Source organism: Oryctolagus cuniculus, chromosome 16 (assembly GCF_964237555.1).
Source record: "Oryctolagus cuniculus chromosome 16, mOryCun1.1, whole genome shotgun sequence".
In the NCBI taxonomy this organism is placed as follows: Eukaryota; Metazoa; Chordata; class Mammalia; order Lagomorpha; family Leporidae; genus Oryctolagus; species Oryctolagus cuniculus.
In genome coordinates this window covers 50,499,992-50,512,138 of record NC_091447.1, presented here as the reverse complement: position 1 = coordinate 50,512,138, position 12,147 = coordinate 50,499,992, and the positions used below count along the sequence as shown (strand labels likewise).

The 12,147-nt window shown below is 40.2% G+C and overlaps 1 protein-coding gene across 1 annotated transcript in view; it reads right to left on the bottom strand.

Annotated features, from left to right (window-relative positions):
- SEMA3A (semaphorin 3A) overlaps positions 1-10,259 on the bottom strand; it is a 482,660-nt gene extending 472,401 nt beyond the window's left edge. The window contains exon 1 of the mRNA XM_051853017.2: positions 9,921-10,259. The gene's annotated coding sequence lies outside the window, so the exon portion shown is untranslated. The remainder of the gene's footprint in view (positions 1-9,920) is intronic.
- Between the last annotated feature and the right edge of the window lie 1,888 nt (positions 10,260-12,147).

Here is a 12,147-nt window from a genome sequence, read left to right as displayed (position 1 = left end):
CATCACACTGGCTCCTCCAGAAAAGCCCAGGTCCTGCCACCTCTGCAATCCTCCCCTCAGGCAAGCTTACTGATGTGGCCATACATGACATCATCATTGAGGGCAACTCCTCTACCGTGTGTGGACCCTGTCTTCTTCCATGTCAAAGGGGTGCTCCAGAACTACCTTCCCAAGTCTTGGAAGCAAATTTATCCTCACTTTATGTGAAGCTTCGGTTTATTCTCAGAAATTACATACTAGAGCCTGAGTTTTAGCCTTCAGAATGTAGTCTCTTTGTGAATCCAGCCTCAATAAAAGAAACAAAATCCCCTTGCAATTCTAAAAAAATTATATATTTGAAAAGCAAACAAAGAGACAGACAGAGCAAGCTTCCATCCACTGGTTCCCTCCCCAGATACCTGCAACAATCGGGACTGAGGCCAGGTTGAAGTCAGGAGCCAGGACTCAATCCAGGTCTCCCACCTGAGAGGTAGGAACCCAACTACTTGAGCCTTACTGCTGCCTCTCTGGGTCTGCATTAGCAAGCAGCTGGAATCAGGAGCCAGAGCTGGGACTGGGACTTGTGAATGATGGTGGGAATGCAGGCATCCTACACACCAGGCCTCTCCCTGCTGCTGGGAATTTTCATTAACAAAGCTAGACCTTTTTCAGCCCTTTAGAATAATCTACAGTGTTTGTAGTTTGTAGAGTTTACAGAGGGACAGCACTGTTTAAAATGTCCTGGATGCAACAGCACAACTATAAACAATGGCACGTCTGCAGGGAAGCTAGCACTGTAAATAAACCCAGTCTGCCCTTCTAGACAGAATGGAGACAGGCCAGTTATTTCTTAAATTAATCTCCTCAAACTGCACGTTAACCACGGAGGGGAAGAGGCTGACAAGACATTCCCCCCTTCTTCATGATAATTTAACCTTTCATTAGCCGCCTGTCTTATTCCCCTTAAAATTTGCTGTACCTTATATCAACTACATCGTAGGACAATTCACCTAGGTGAAAATGACCCTTGACTGTTACAATGACTGCCACACTGATAGCAATTCTAAGGTTGGGTCTCCCTGCCTGTGGTGACGGTTTTCCCTGGCCTGCCTCCTCACAGGCATCCCAGAAGCTGTGTCTCTGTCATTACAAAAGGTGTCAGTTTCTATGGGGAAGGTGTTTCCTGCACCTGTTGTATTTTGCTGCTCCCTGCCTGCACCTGAGCTCTCAGACCGCTGTGGGCTCTCCCTGGATGCTGTCCTGCTGGCCATCTGCGGTTCTGTCTTGTCCCATCTCCTTCTGAGAAGGCTGCATCGGTGACCAGCAGTAGTTTTGTGGTCCTGGTTGTTTAGGAGACTCCACAAAGAATCCGTGGCAATATATCCTATGAACCATAACAGAAGACAATCTGTGCTTTGCAGTAATCCAAATAGAAAATTCACCATTTCCAAAACAGTTGGGAAACAGTGTTAATCATTTTATTTTCTAGAATTCCTGCAATTTTCCTAGAAGACTCCTGTGTAATGCTGTTGGAGGTTGCCATCATTGTCATACATTAAATTACATAACAGTATAGTGTTCCTATGGCAGCAGAGCATAGCCAACAGTGAACAGAAATATTCAAATCTCCAAAAGGCCTAAATTAACAGAGAAAAAAGGTTCCAAATGCATAGATTTTTTTTCCCTGTTGGTGAAAATAAAAGCTTGTGATGTGAGTTTTAGCCTAATGGGTTAAGATGTTGGTTAAAATGCCAGCATCCTCCATGGGATTACCTGGGTTCAATCTCAAATTCTGGCTTTTGACTCCAGCTTCCTGCTAATGCAAACCCTGACAGGTAGCAGTGATGGCTCAGGTAACTGGGTCCCTGCCACCTGCATGAGAGACCCCAATTAACTAAGTTCCTGTCTTACCACTTCAGCCCCAACAGGAGAGACCCGGTGGATGAGAGCTCTGTATGTGCCCTCTCTCCCTTCTGTCCTCTCCCCTCTGTCTCCCAAATAACATTTAAAATCATAAATAAAAATGTAAATAATTTCATATTTAACAAAGTTATTATCATGATATATATCATAGAAATTTTCCCAAATACTTTTATTCATTCATGTACTTTTTCACTTACTCACTTTCACATGCACAGTTTGCATAATACTGAAATTAATGAATATGCATTAAAATATGATGCAAAAATAAGTATTTATATAAACATATATCCCTTCCCACCGATGAAACTGTTTTTAGCATCTACATTCTCATAAAAGTGCCAAAGAATGGGGCCGGCACTGTGGTGCAGTGGGTTAATGCCCTGGCCTGAAGCACTGGCATCCCATATGGGCACCGGTTTGAGACCCAGCTGCTCCTCTTCCAATCCAGCTCTCTGCTTTGGCCTGGGGAAGCAGTAGAAGATGACCCAAGTCCTTGGGCCCCTGAACCCATCTGGGAAACCCAGAAGAAGCTCCTGGCTTTGGATCAGCGCAGTTCCAGCCATTGTGGCCAGTTGGGGAGTGAACCAGTGGATGGAAGACCTCTCTCTCTCTGCCTCTGCTTCTCTCTGTGTAACTCTTTCAAATAAATCTTTAAAAAAAAAATAAAGTGCCAAAGGAAAATTACTTCCGAAAGAATTGGCATCATCTGACATTGTCCAGAACCAAAACCCAGTGGCAATCCTAGTGCCTTTGAGTGAGGCATAACTCTTCTATACAAAATGTATAGTTGCTTATATTTGAGTGTTAATATTCTGAAATCACTCAGGTCTCTAAACTGGAGTGCATGGGACTGGATATATAAGTTAATAATCATTTCTATTGTAACCTGCATTGCCTGTGAGCATACTGCATTCAACATTAGGTTACTCACTCGAAAAGAGTTTGCAAGTTTAATGGGGTTCATAAGGTCAAGACAAATAATATCTAGGGCTCATCTGCAAAATGCAAATGACCACTATGAAAATTAACTCAGATAATGCAAACCATGGAGCACAGAGCAATTACCGAATTAGTGTTTCTTCTCTATATTCATTCACATTTGTTTATTCTTTTATCATAAAGGAAATTAAAATATATTTATATAAGCTCATATTAATAACATTTTCATGTTCAATAAATTATTTGGTCACAGTATTAGTTGTGATAAGACACACTTTTATCATAATTTAAGAACAAAGAAATGAAAGTTTTCCTGTACTATTTACTTAATGCAATAACTGGGAGCCAAGTAGAATAAAAAGCAATGCTTTGTGGGGATTTGAAGGCATTCCTGCAGGTAGTAACAGTTCTCTTCATCATGCATCGGAACAAAGCTGGCTGTGATTGGCTTGGTAATCCAAGCCCAAGACAAAGGTTCTATTATGTCGACTTCAAAATATAAGGATTTGGGGCTTCCACTGCAGATGTTGTTTCTTGTGTTTTTAAAACAAGATTTGTTTATTTATTTGAAAGCCAGGATTAGGGAGGGAGGGAGGGAGGGAGAGAAAGACACACACATACACACACACAAACACATGAGAACGAGAGAGAGAGAGAGAGAGAGAGAGACAAGTTTGGAACTTGGAACTCTATCTGGGTCTCCCACATGGGTAGCAGCGGCCCAAGAACTTGGACATTCATCTGTTGTCTTCAAGACATGTTAGCAGGGAGCTGGATGGGAAATGAAGTAGCTGAGACTCGAACCAGTGCTCGTGGGATGCCAGTGTCAAGGTGGCATCTTAACCTGCCGAGCCACAATGCTGGCCCCGTGCTTCATTTATTAAATTCTTCAGAACTGGGACATAGAAATGAAACAACAAACAATATTCATCAAATAGGCATGGTTCATCAAGTTTACAAATTGGAGAAAGGCTAAGAAATGTTTCATTGGTCTAAGAAAGTTATTTAAATTCATACTTTGTAGAATGGAAATTAGGCTCAGGTAAAAGTTTAGAGATTAAATATCATTAAAATATATTTTGATGCAAAAGAGAAAATAGTCATACTTTATATGTAATACCATAAGTTAATCCTTATGCCATTTATAAAATCTTTATAATCTGGCGATCACCTTGCAGGACACATCATGTCACCCCGACCTGAACATACTAAATCCAACATTTGTTCTAAACCATGAACGTTTTGAGTGTGATGTGCCACTCAAAGTCTTGTGTTTCAGAATATTTTGGATTTCATGTTTTTAGATTACGGATGTTTAACCAACTGAAATCTGAAAAATTAAAATCAGAACCACTTTTGGTCCCAAGCATTTTGGATACAGGATCCTCAATGGTGCATGCCTTATGCATTTTTCTATGTTATTTTTCCTGTTATTGTGACTTCTCTTCATGGTAACTTTACAAAGAACTCTGAAAAGTTCTTTCATATGTGAATACTCAAAAAAATAAAAAAAAATCATCTGGTGTATATTCTCTATGTTTTGAAAATGAGTCTGTAATGGTCAGAGGACCTGAGCCCCATGTTTTAACCTCCAGATCTCTCCTCCACTTGCGGAAAATTGTAGATTTGTAATTCAATCAAGGGTAATTGTAAATAAAAAATACATGTGACTAATTAAAAAACCTTAGGAAAATAAATTCCAGAATAACAGATAATACTACTTATCAGAAAAATGATGATTTAACCTGTGAAATTCAAGCCTAATGGCACATCTGGCTAAACCTTCAAATATAACAGAAGTAGAAGGAAAACAATAATTCTCCCTCTGTTTTGCTTCCATTCAATATTTGGGAATCTCAAGAAGGAAATCTGACTACTAATTAGATGCCTCCTTGAATTCTGATTTGGCACGTTTGCCACTTCTGCTCTGAACATACAGCAATGATAATGTGTACTTCATAACAAAACTAAAAATTCATAGCCATGCTTAAAAAGTAGGGTCAATGTTTCAACGGACCTGGAATGGAGAGACTTGTTTAATAAGAAGTGGGAGCAGAAACCAAGAAGTGTTGGATTTGGATTGCAGAACTGCCCAGCTGTCTGACTCATGTCAGAGAACTGGGATCAAGAAATCTCCATACAAAGCAAGGGCCAGGAGTTGAGTTATTTGCTGTGAGTGCTGGCTAGGGTTTCAGGAGGTACACACTGTGGAAGTGAGCGGACAGCCAACCCCCTGGAGTGGGTGGAAATGATCACCAGTGCAGTATCTAGGTGTGCAGTGCTCCCAACATTTCCCCAGAATATAAACCAGAAGTAACCAGCATAAGAATTAATCCTAGACTGGTGCCATGGTGGAAGAATGTCAGGTAGAAAGAAAATGAGGGGGGGAGGGAGGGAGGGAAAGAGAGAGAGAGAGAGAGGGAGGGAGGGAGGGAAAGAGAGAGAGAAAGAAAGAGAAGGAGGGAGGGCGGGAGGGAAGGAGAGGGAGCGCGAGAGAGATTTGAGTATACGTATAAAAATGAAACAGTTGGTAGACAATTCAAAATGGGATATATGAAGATGAGATTCTCTTGAAGGAGTTCTCCTGCTGACCTCTTAGGCTAATGCTCATGATAGAGGAAGTCCTTGGCTGCGTTTTCCTAGTGGTCATCAATCCTCAAGGTATTTAGAGCTTTCAGGACCTGTCACCACAGATTCATTTGTCTAGGATCCTGAGGTTAGTTTTTAAAATTACTTATTTTCTTCTCTATCTTCAATTTTGTAATAGGCTATTGTCTTACACACGTCAATCACATTCAGACATCTTTCATCAAAACCAAAAGAAATATGGGAGTTATAGGAACATTTATTTCTAATGACTTTTTTGGGGGAGAAAACAGTTTGGGGCTTGCTTCAGCCTTGAAGTAATTTTCTCCTGTTCATTTAATTTGCCTTTTATAAAATTTCTCATGTTTATAGAAGTAATTGTTGTCTTGACGTAAAAAGTATGGTCATATGGACTAATAAAAATAAAATAAATATTCCTTTTAAATTGAATAATATATTCCTACTTGGGCGAGGATGCATGAACCCATTATGTCAAAATCGTATCATGAAATACAAGGGAATTTTGTGATAACTATTTTGTCTCTCCACAGTCTCAACCATATTGATGAAAGTATGCTTTGAGGAGAAAGTGCTAACTAATAGATACACCACAGCTGCAGGTTCTAGGGAATTCTGGATTTGAAATAAAACCTTGTAAAGAAGAATTTTCCAGGCTGTCAACATAATTTTAAAAAATCCACTAATCAAGGGAAAATTTAGTTAGTGTTCTAACTTGTGAAAAATAAGTATCATGATAGTCCTTTTGAAAAACTGAGGTGTGAAAATCCTTGAGGGTAGTGGACAGCTCATTTTCTTCACGGCCTTGGAGGTGGGAAGGTGTTTTGGTGACCTTCATCGAGGGGCCACCATTCTCAGTACTGTCACCCATTAACACCCCCCATGGCTTGATTGGAACCACCTTGCAGAGAAAAAGGACTAACAAGAATGGAAACAGCTATTGACAAAAGCCGATGGCCCAGATGCCCCTCACCTGTATGAGTTAGAACTATTTCCTTGCCTGTGGTAAAGCCACTGCAAAGTGAAATGGTCTATAAATATTCAATGATGATGTGACCTGAGGTGAAATCATACCCATAGTTTGGCATTCAACTATCTATGCTTTGATGGATTGAGTATTCCATGAATTTCCACTGAAGAATTCCTTACAGAATTGAGGTAGTCCTGGGGTTGGCCTTGTGGCGTAGCAAGTTAAGCCTCTGCCAGTAACACCGGAATCCCATTCCAGTCCAGCTCTCTGCTAGTGTACCTGGGAAGGCAGCCCAAGACAGCCAAAGTGCTTGTGCCTTGGTCACCCATGTGGGAGCTGGACGGAGGTCTACTGTCATGGCCATTTGGAGATCGAACCAGCAGACGGAAGGTCTCTCTCTCTCTCTCTCTCTCTAACACTGCCTTTCCAATAAAAAATTAAAAAAAAAAAAGAATTCAAGTGGTCTTGATAAAATGGTTAGAGACAAAGTCAAGTTTGCACTGATAACAACGTCATCTGTTAGAGACACACTATAGTCCACTGATTGGAAGAGGAATCTGCCCTCAGGCAAGTTCATTTGAACCCAAGTACCACTGCTCACTTGGGAAATACCCAGCACACTTTGCTTTCATACTTATACATAGGAACAGCAGCACTACCTACTTCACTGGACCATAGAAACTAAATATATCATGGCTACAAGGCGCTGAGGGGGGTGGCTGTTACCTTGTGGGTACACAATTAATGTTATTTGTTACAAACCTATCTGGAAGTTGTGGGCTTCCATATCAGAAAGAAAGAGCAACCATAAATAGGTGAGTGCCTGTGGGCACTAAAAAGCCATGAGGACTCTCAGGAAGCACTGTGTCCATTATGCAGAGCTGATTACACTGTATTCCCTCCTGTTGTGCCCTGTTAGCATTCAAGATTGGACCAAGATTTAGGGTTTAAAAGGAAAAATTATTTTAAAGCGAATACTACAGGGAATAAATTGATATATTCTATAACTTCTAAAAATTTTCTCTAGGTATATGGATTTTTTATGTGTAGTAAATGTACTGTATGCATTTATGTGGCTGTTATTACTTACTTTGCAATTTTGTTTGTGAAGCCATGGTGATAAAAATTACATAAAGAACTCATAAATTAAGAGGAATAGTCTTATTTAGGAATTGTGGAAGTGTCAATACATTTGTTAGAAAAAATATAATCACAGACCAAAAAGTATTGAAAATAAGTTGGACTCAACCATAATATTTTTCAGCACAGTTTTCACTACAAAGGTTACAAGAAAGCAACCATTATTAATATTAAATAGCAAATCTGCTTCTTTGAAGTTGTCACTAGGTTTGTAATTACTGTCCTCATCTGCATTTGGTCATATTCGTCAACACATCTCACCAACAGTTACTGATCACCGTCTTCATGAGTGACTTCCTCTATACTTGTTCGCACTGAGGCTTAATCAGGTGATCTTGAACACCCAGACTCCCATGTCCCTCCACTTTACCTGCAGTGCCTCTCAAGAGTGCATGGGATTAACTGAAACTTCAGTTTCTATCTTCTATTCAGAGAAGAAATGAAATTTCAATTTACCTTCTTTGTGTCCTCAATTATCGACGCCACAGATTTTCTCACTTTATTCTTTACTGAGCAAAGTGATCTAACTGATGTGTTGCTATCATACAAAAACGTCACCAATGTGTTAAAAATGTGCAGCATCAGATCATTTGATTTTCATTACACTTTGAAAGGTAAATGAAGTAAATCAAGAAGAAAGAGACCTACAGGCAGTGCTGAAGTGAAGTCCAGCCTTTGAAACTGGCTTCCTATTAATCATAGGGCTGACCTTTTCATTAAGGGGCACTTGTTGGAATCATTGACAAGGTTACAGCATTCATATGTGTGAACTGTACTCTGTGGTATTCACGTCCTGGGGAAGGCATAGTGAAATTAGAATCTCTCCCTGTAGGGGGTAGACATCGACCGCTATTCAATGCCAACAATTGTCGGTTAAAGTATTTCATGAAGAATGACTTTTCAACTGCATTTACAATGCCATCAGTAACGTCAAAGGCCATTCTTAAAGAAATATATTTAACTAGCAGTAATTAATTAAACCTCTCATAGCAGCAACTTTATCCAAGCTAAATCATTTCTGAATACACACAAAGGAGTCATCACTATTCTACCGTCATGGCTGTTAAATCATCATTTCCAATGATGTCCATCTATAACAGAAAACAAAAACAAAACATTGGCCAATGGGGAATTATTTAAACAATGCAATAACGTTTTGCTTGACTTCTGCCTGCCTACATACGCTAGATATGGGCATTCCCTTTTGAGATGACAATGCCTTCCAGACTAATTTTTCAAACAAATAATCCCTAAATTAAGAAACAAATCAACTCAAATGACTGCAAGTGGATGATGAACTGACAAGTTGCATTGCATTCTTTCAAAATAGAATCATATTTGTGCACTATTTGGAGGATTATGTAGGAATCATAACTGGAGTCTTCGTCAGGGCACATGTTCCATCTGTTTATTTCTAACGTGGAGCATCATTAACTTGAACAAGCAAACACATTCTTTCACATTGGTTGCGACTGCACCTGAAAGTCTGCACAGCAAGCTAGTTAACACAATTCAGGATATATGGTAGAGTAGTAAAAAGATTCCCCACAGCCAAGTAAAAATCAGAGTGGGGGCTCAGGAACAGGGCTGTACTTAGATCAAATCTGAACTTCAAGTTCAAACATAGTTTAACGGTGAATCCAAAGTTGTAAATGCAAAGTAAACTCAATGTTGAAGGCTGCTTTAAGCCAAGCATGAAAGACCAGCAACTCAAAGTTGAGATTTCCTACATCTGGTTTTAATATCTCCTCCCATGCTATTAGACAAATGACCTTTTGTTTTGTTTTGTTTGTTGTAAAAATTCATTATCATTGTCACGGTGGCAGCTACAATCTAATACTGCTTTTAGAGTTTTTAGGATGGCGGCTTTGGCACGAGTTAAAGCTGTAGCACGGATTCATTAAGCAAACGTTCTGAGGAAGCGCCTCACACAAGTGCACGAACAGTGACATAACAATACAGACATGCATAAAAGTTGAAATCCATTTTCAAAAAGAGTATGGGCTTCTTGAAATGTTTTCCATTCTCAGAGCTGTGACGATGCACTTACCACCATCATTTTTGACAGTAATAAAGGACATTTCACCCACAAATTGTGGTGGATATGCCAGCCTACAGGATTGAATTAGCATTCCGATTAGCACCACGTTTCAGTTTGGAGCCCTTCTGAATGGGAAGTCACTTGTGGACTACTTCAAAGTCAGTGACAGTGCCAGAGCACCGTGCAAAATGAAACCCAAGGAAATCCACAGGGTTCTGAACACAGGCTTTTGGCTGGTTCACTTTCGCTCAGTCTTCAGAGGATTCCCTGAGAGTAAACATCCTTAATTAATTGCCAAGAAGGAAAGAGAAATTTTCCACTTACTGCGTCCGCTGTCCTTTGTCCACGCGCTGAAGTCGCAGGGCTGGCTGGCTGCGGTCACCTAGCTCCAGGTTGCCTGCAGGATCAGGCACAAGTGCGCACGGCCAGGAGCCTGTTGACTTTGCAACTGTACAGGGAGCAGCCCATCGCGCGGCTGCCGCAGAGCCGGGCAGGAGAAAGTGCTCAACTTCAGCAGGCGAGCACAGCGTCTATTACCCCGGAGGCTCTACCGTTTCACCTACACCTGGGCGGATCTATCAAGATTCATCTCTATTAGCGCTATTCGACTCTGTGGTTTCAGAGGGAGGGGAAAAAGAGAGAGAGAGAGAGAGGAGAGAGAGAGAGGCTCGCGTTGTCACACTTGTTTCCTATTAAAGAGGCTTGCGGTGGATTGAGTAATTGTGTACGAAGGTAGTCTGGCTGGCAGATGTGTGCGGCCCCAGCGGAGCATTAGATGCAAGGCAGATGGGTTGTACCAGGGCGCAAACAACATTGAGAGAGAGAGAGGCGTGATTAAAACAGCAGGCCTCTGTTTTATAGGGCTGGAAGTGGGGTAGCACTCAAGCTCCTGGGAGCCAGAGTTCCCCAAATGGTAGAGCCCCATAGCAGGGAAAATAATAAATTCTGGGGGAAAAAAACAGGATGCTCAAACTATCACAGTTGTAGAGAAATTTATGATATTCTCTTTATTAATGAAGGGTTAAATAGCACACCCTTCCCCCAATGCCCAAACTGAACTTAATTAAAACTACTCAATCATGGGTCAGAGTGGGTTCTTGATAGTGTTAATGTGATGGATTTGAAACAGATCCCTCATTCTGCCGCATAAGCCAAGGTTATCTTTTTAATCTGAATTAAATTGCTTGAAGGGGATTTACACTGTCATGCAGATTGACGTTCTGCAATTGGGCTTTTCTTTTTTCTTTCTTTAATGTGGTTGAAGCCAATTGTTAGGAAAAATGTCCTCCTGTAGCTGTTTCCACATGGCACTTCTTATCCCAGGCACCCCAAACCAAGGAAGCGTTAGGGCTTTCTGAGTCACAGCTCTTTGACAATTAAAAATGCATAATTAATGAGGATGAGCATAATTTTACTCTGCAAGGTGAAAATCAGTAAATCCGTTTCCCCATCTTGTGGAGAGCCACTGTCCTAGACGAAGCAGCGTGCACTACTGTTATCAATAGTGACGCTGGGGGCAGCTGAGCAGTTGCAAGTTGCCAGAAACTGCCAAGACCTCCACACACAGCATCCTTGTTGAGTCCTAGCAGGACCTGGAGGTCAATGTAACTACTTTTCTCTCCTTCGTTGTTGTTGGTAAGATGAGGAAAAGCCTCTCTGAGAGGCTGTTCTACCCAAAGCCAAATATTTGCTATGGGTCGGAGGCAAGACTCAACTCAATCTGTTTCTAAAATCCTCGGGCTTCACCATGGTAATGGTCTCCACGCGTAATAATTGTTATCCTGTACAAAAGAAAATGACTATCATTGATACACTTAACAAGAAATTCCAAATAACATTATATTTCTTCAGCTAGTAATAATTTAGAGTAGATAATATTTGTGTGTGCAAACAGGTAATAAAAATACAGTCCTCTCTACTGATAGAAATTCCACTAAAACATTAAGGACCCAGAAAGCTAAGAATTGCCTAAGAACACATATTCTAAAAATGACCAATTGGACTATTTTCTTACATTTAAAATGCTTCTTTAATATCCATAATTGATTTTCAGCAAACCAATGAAAAGAATGGGATTGAGAATTAAAAATTTTTTATACCTTTGCCATGTTTCCATAATGGGCCAAAACTCCTCATATGATTAGTAATGTTCTATATCTCTTTCATGCTTTGCCTTTTCTCTGTGAATAGTGCTTTATATTTTCCAATACAAGGAAATTTTATTCAGCAGTGAAGTCCTATTATTGAGCACATAGGGAAAAATGGTACAAAAACTCTCACTCATTTCAAATAAGATAGGAAAAATGAATCCAAAAAAATCACACTTCAATGAAAAAATTTTAAATGAGACTGACATTTAATGAAACACTTTTCAAAGGATAAATAACAAATGTCTGGTTCTAGAACAATCACATAGTCATGTTTAATGGCACATGACACTAGAAGACATATTTTAGTCTCTGGTCTCCGATATTTACAATACCACACTCAACACCTAGCAATAATGCCCTCTGTCCTTCCATCAGAAACTAAAGAACATGAATGAGCATGT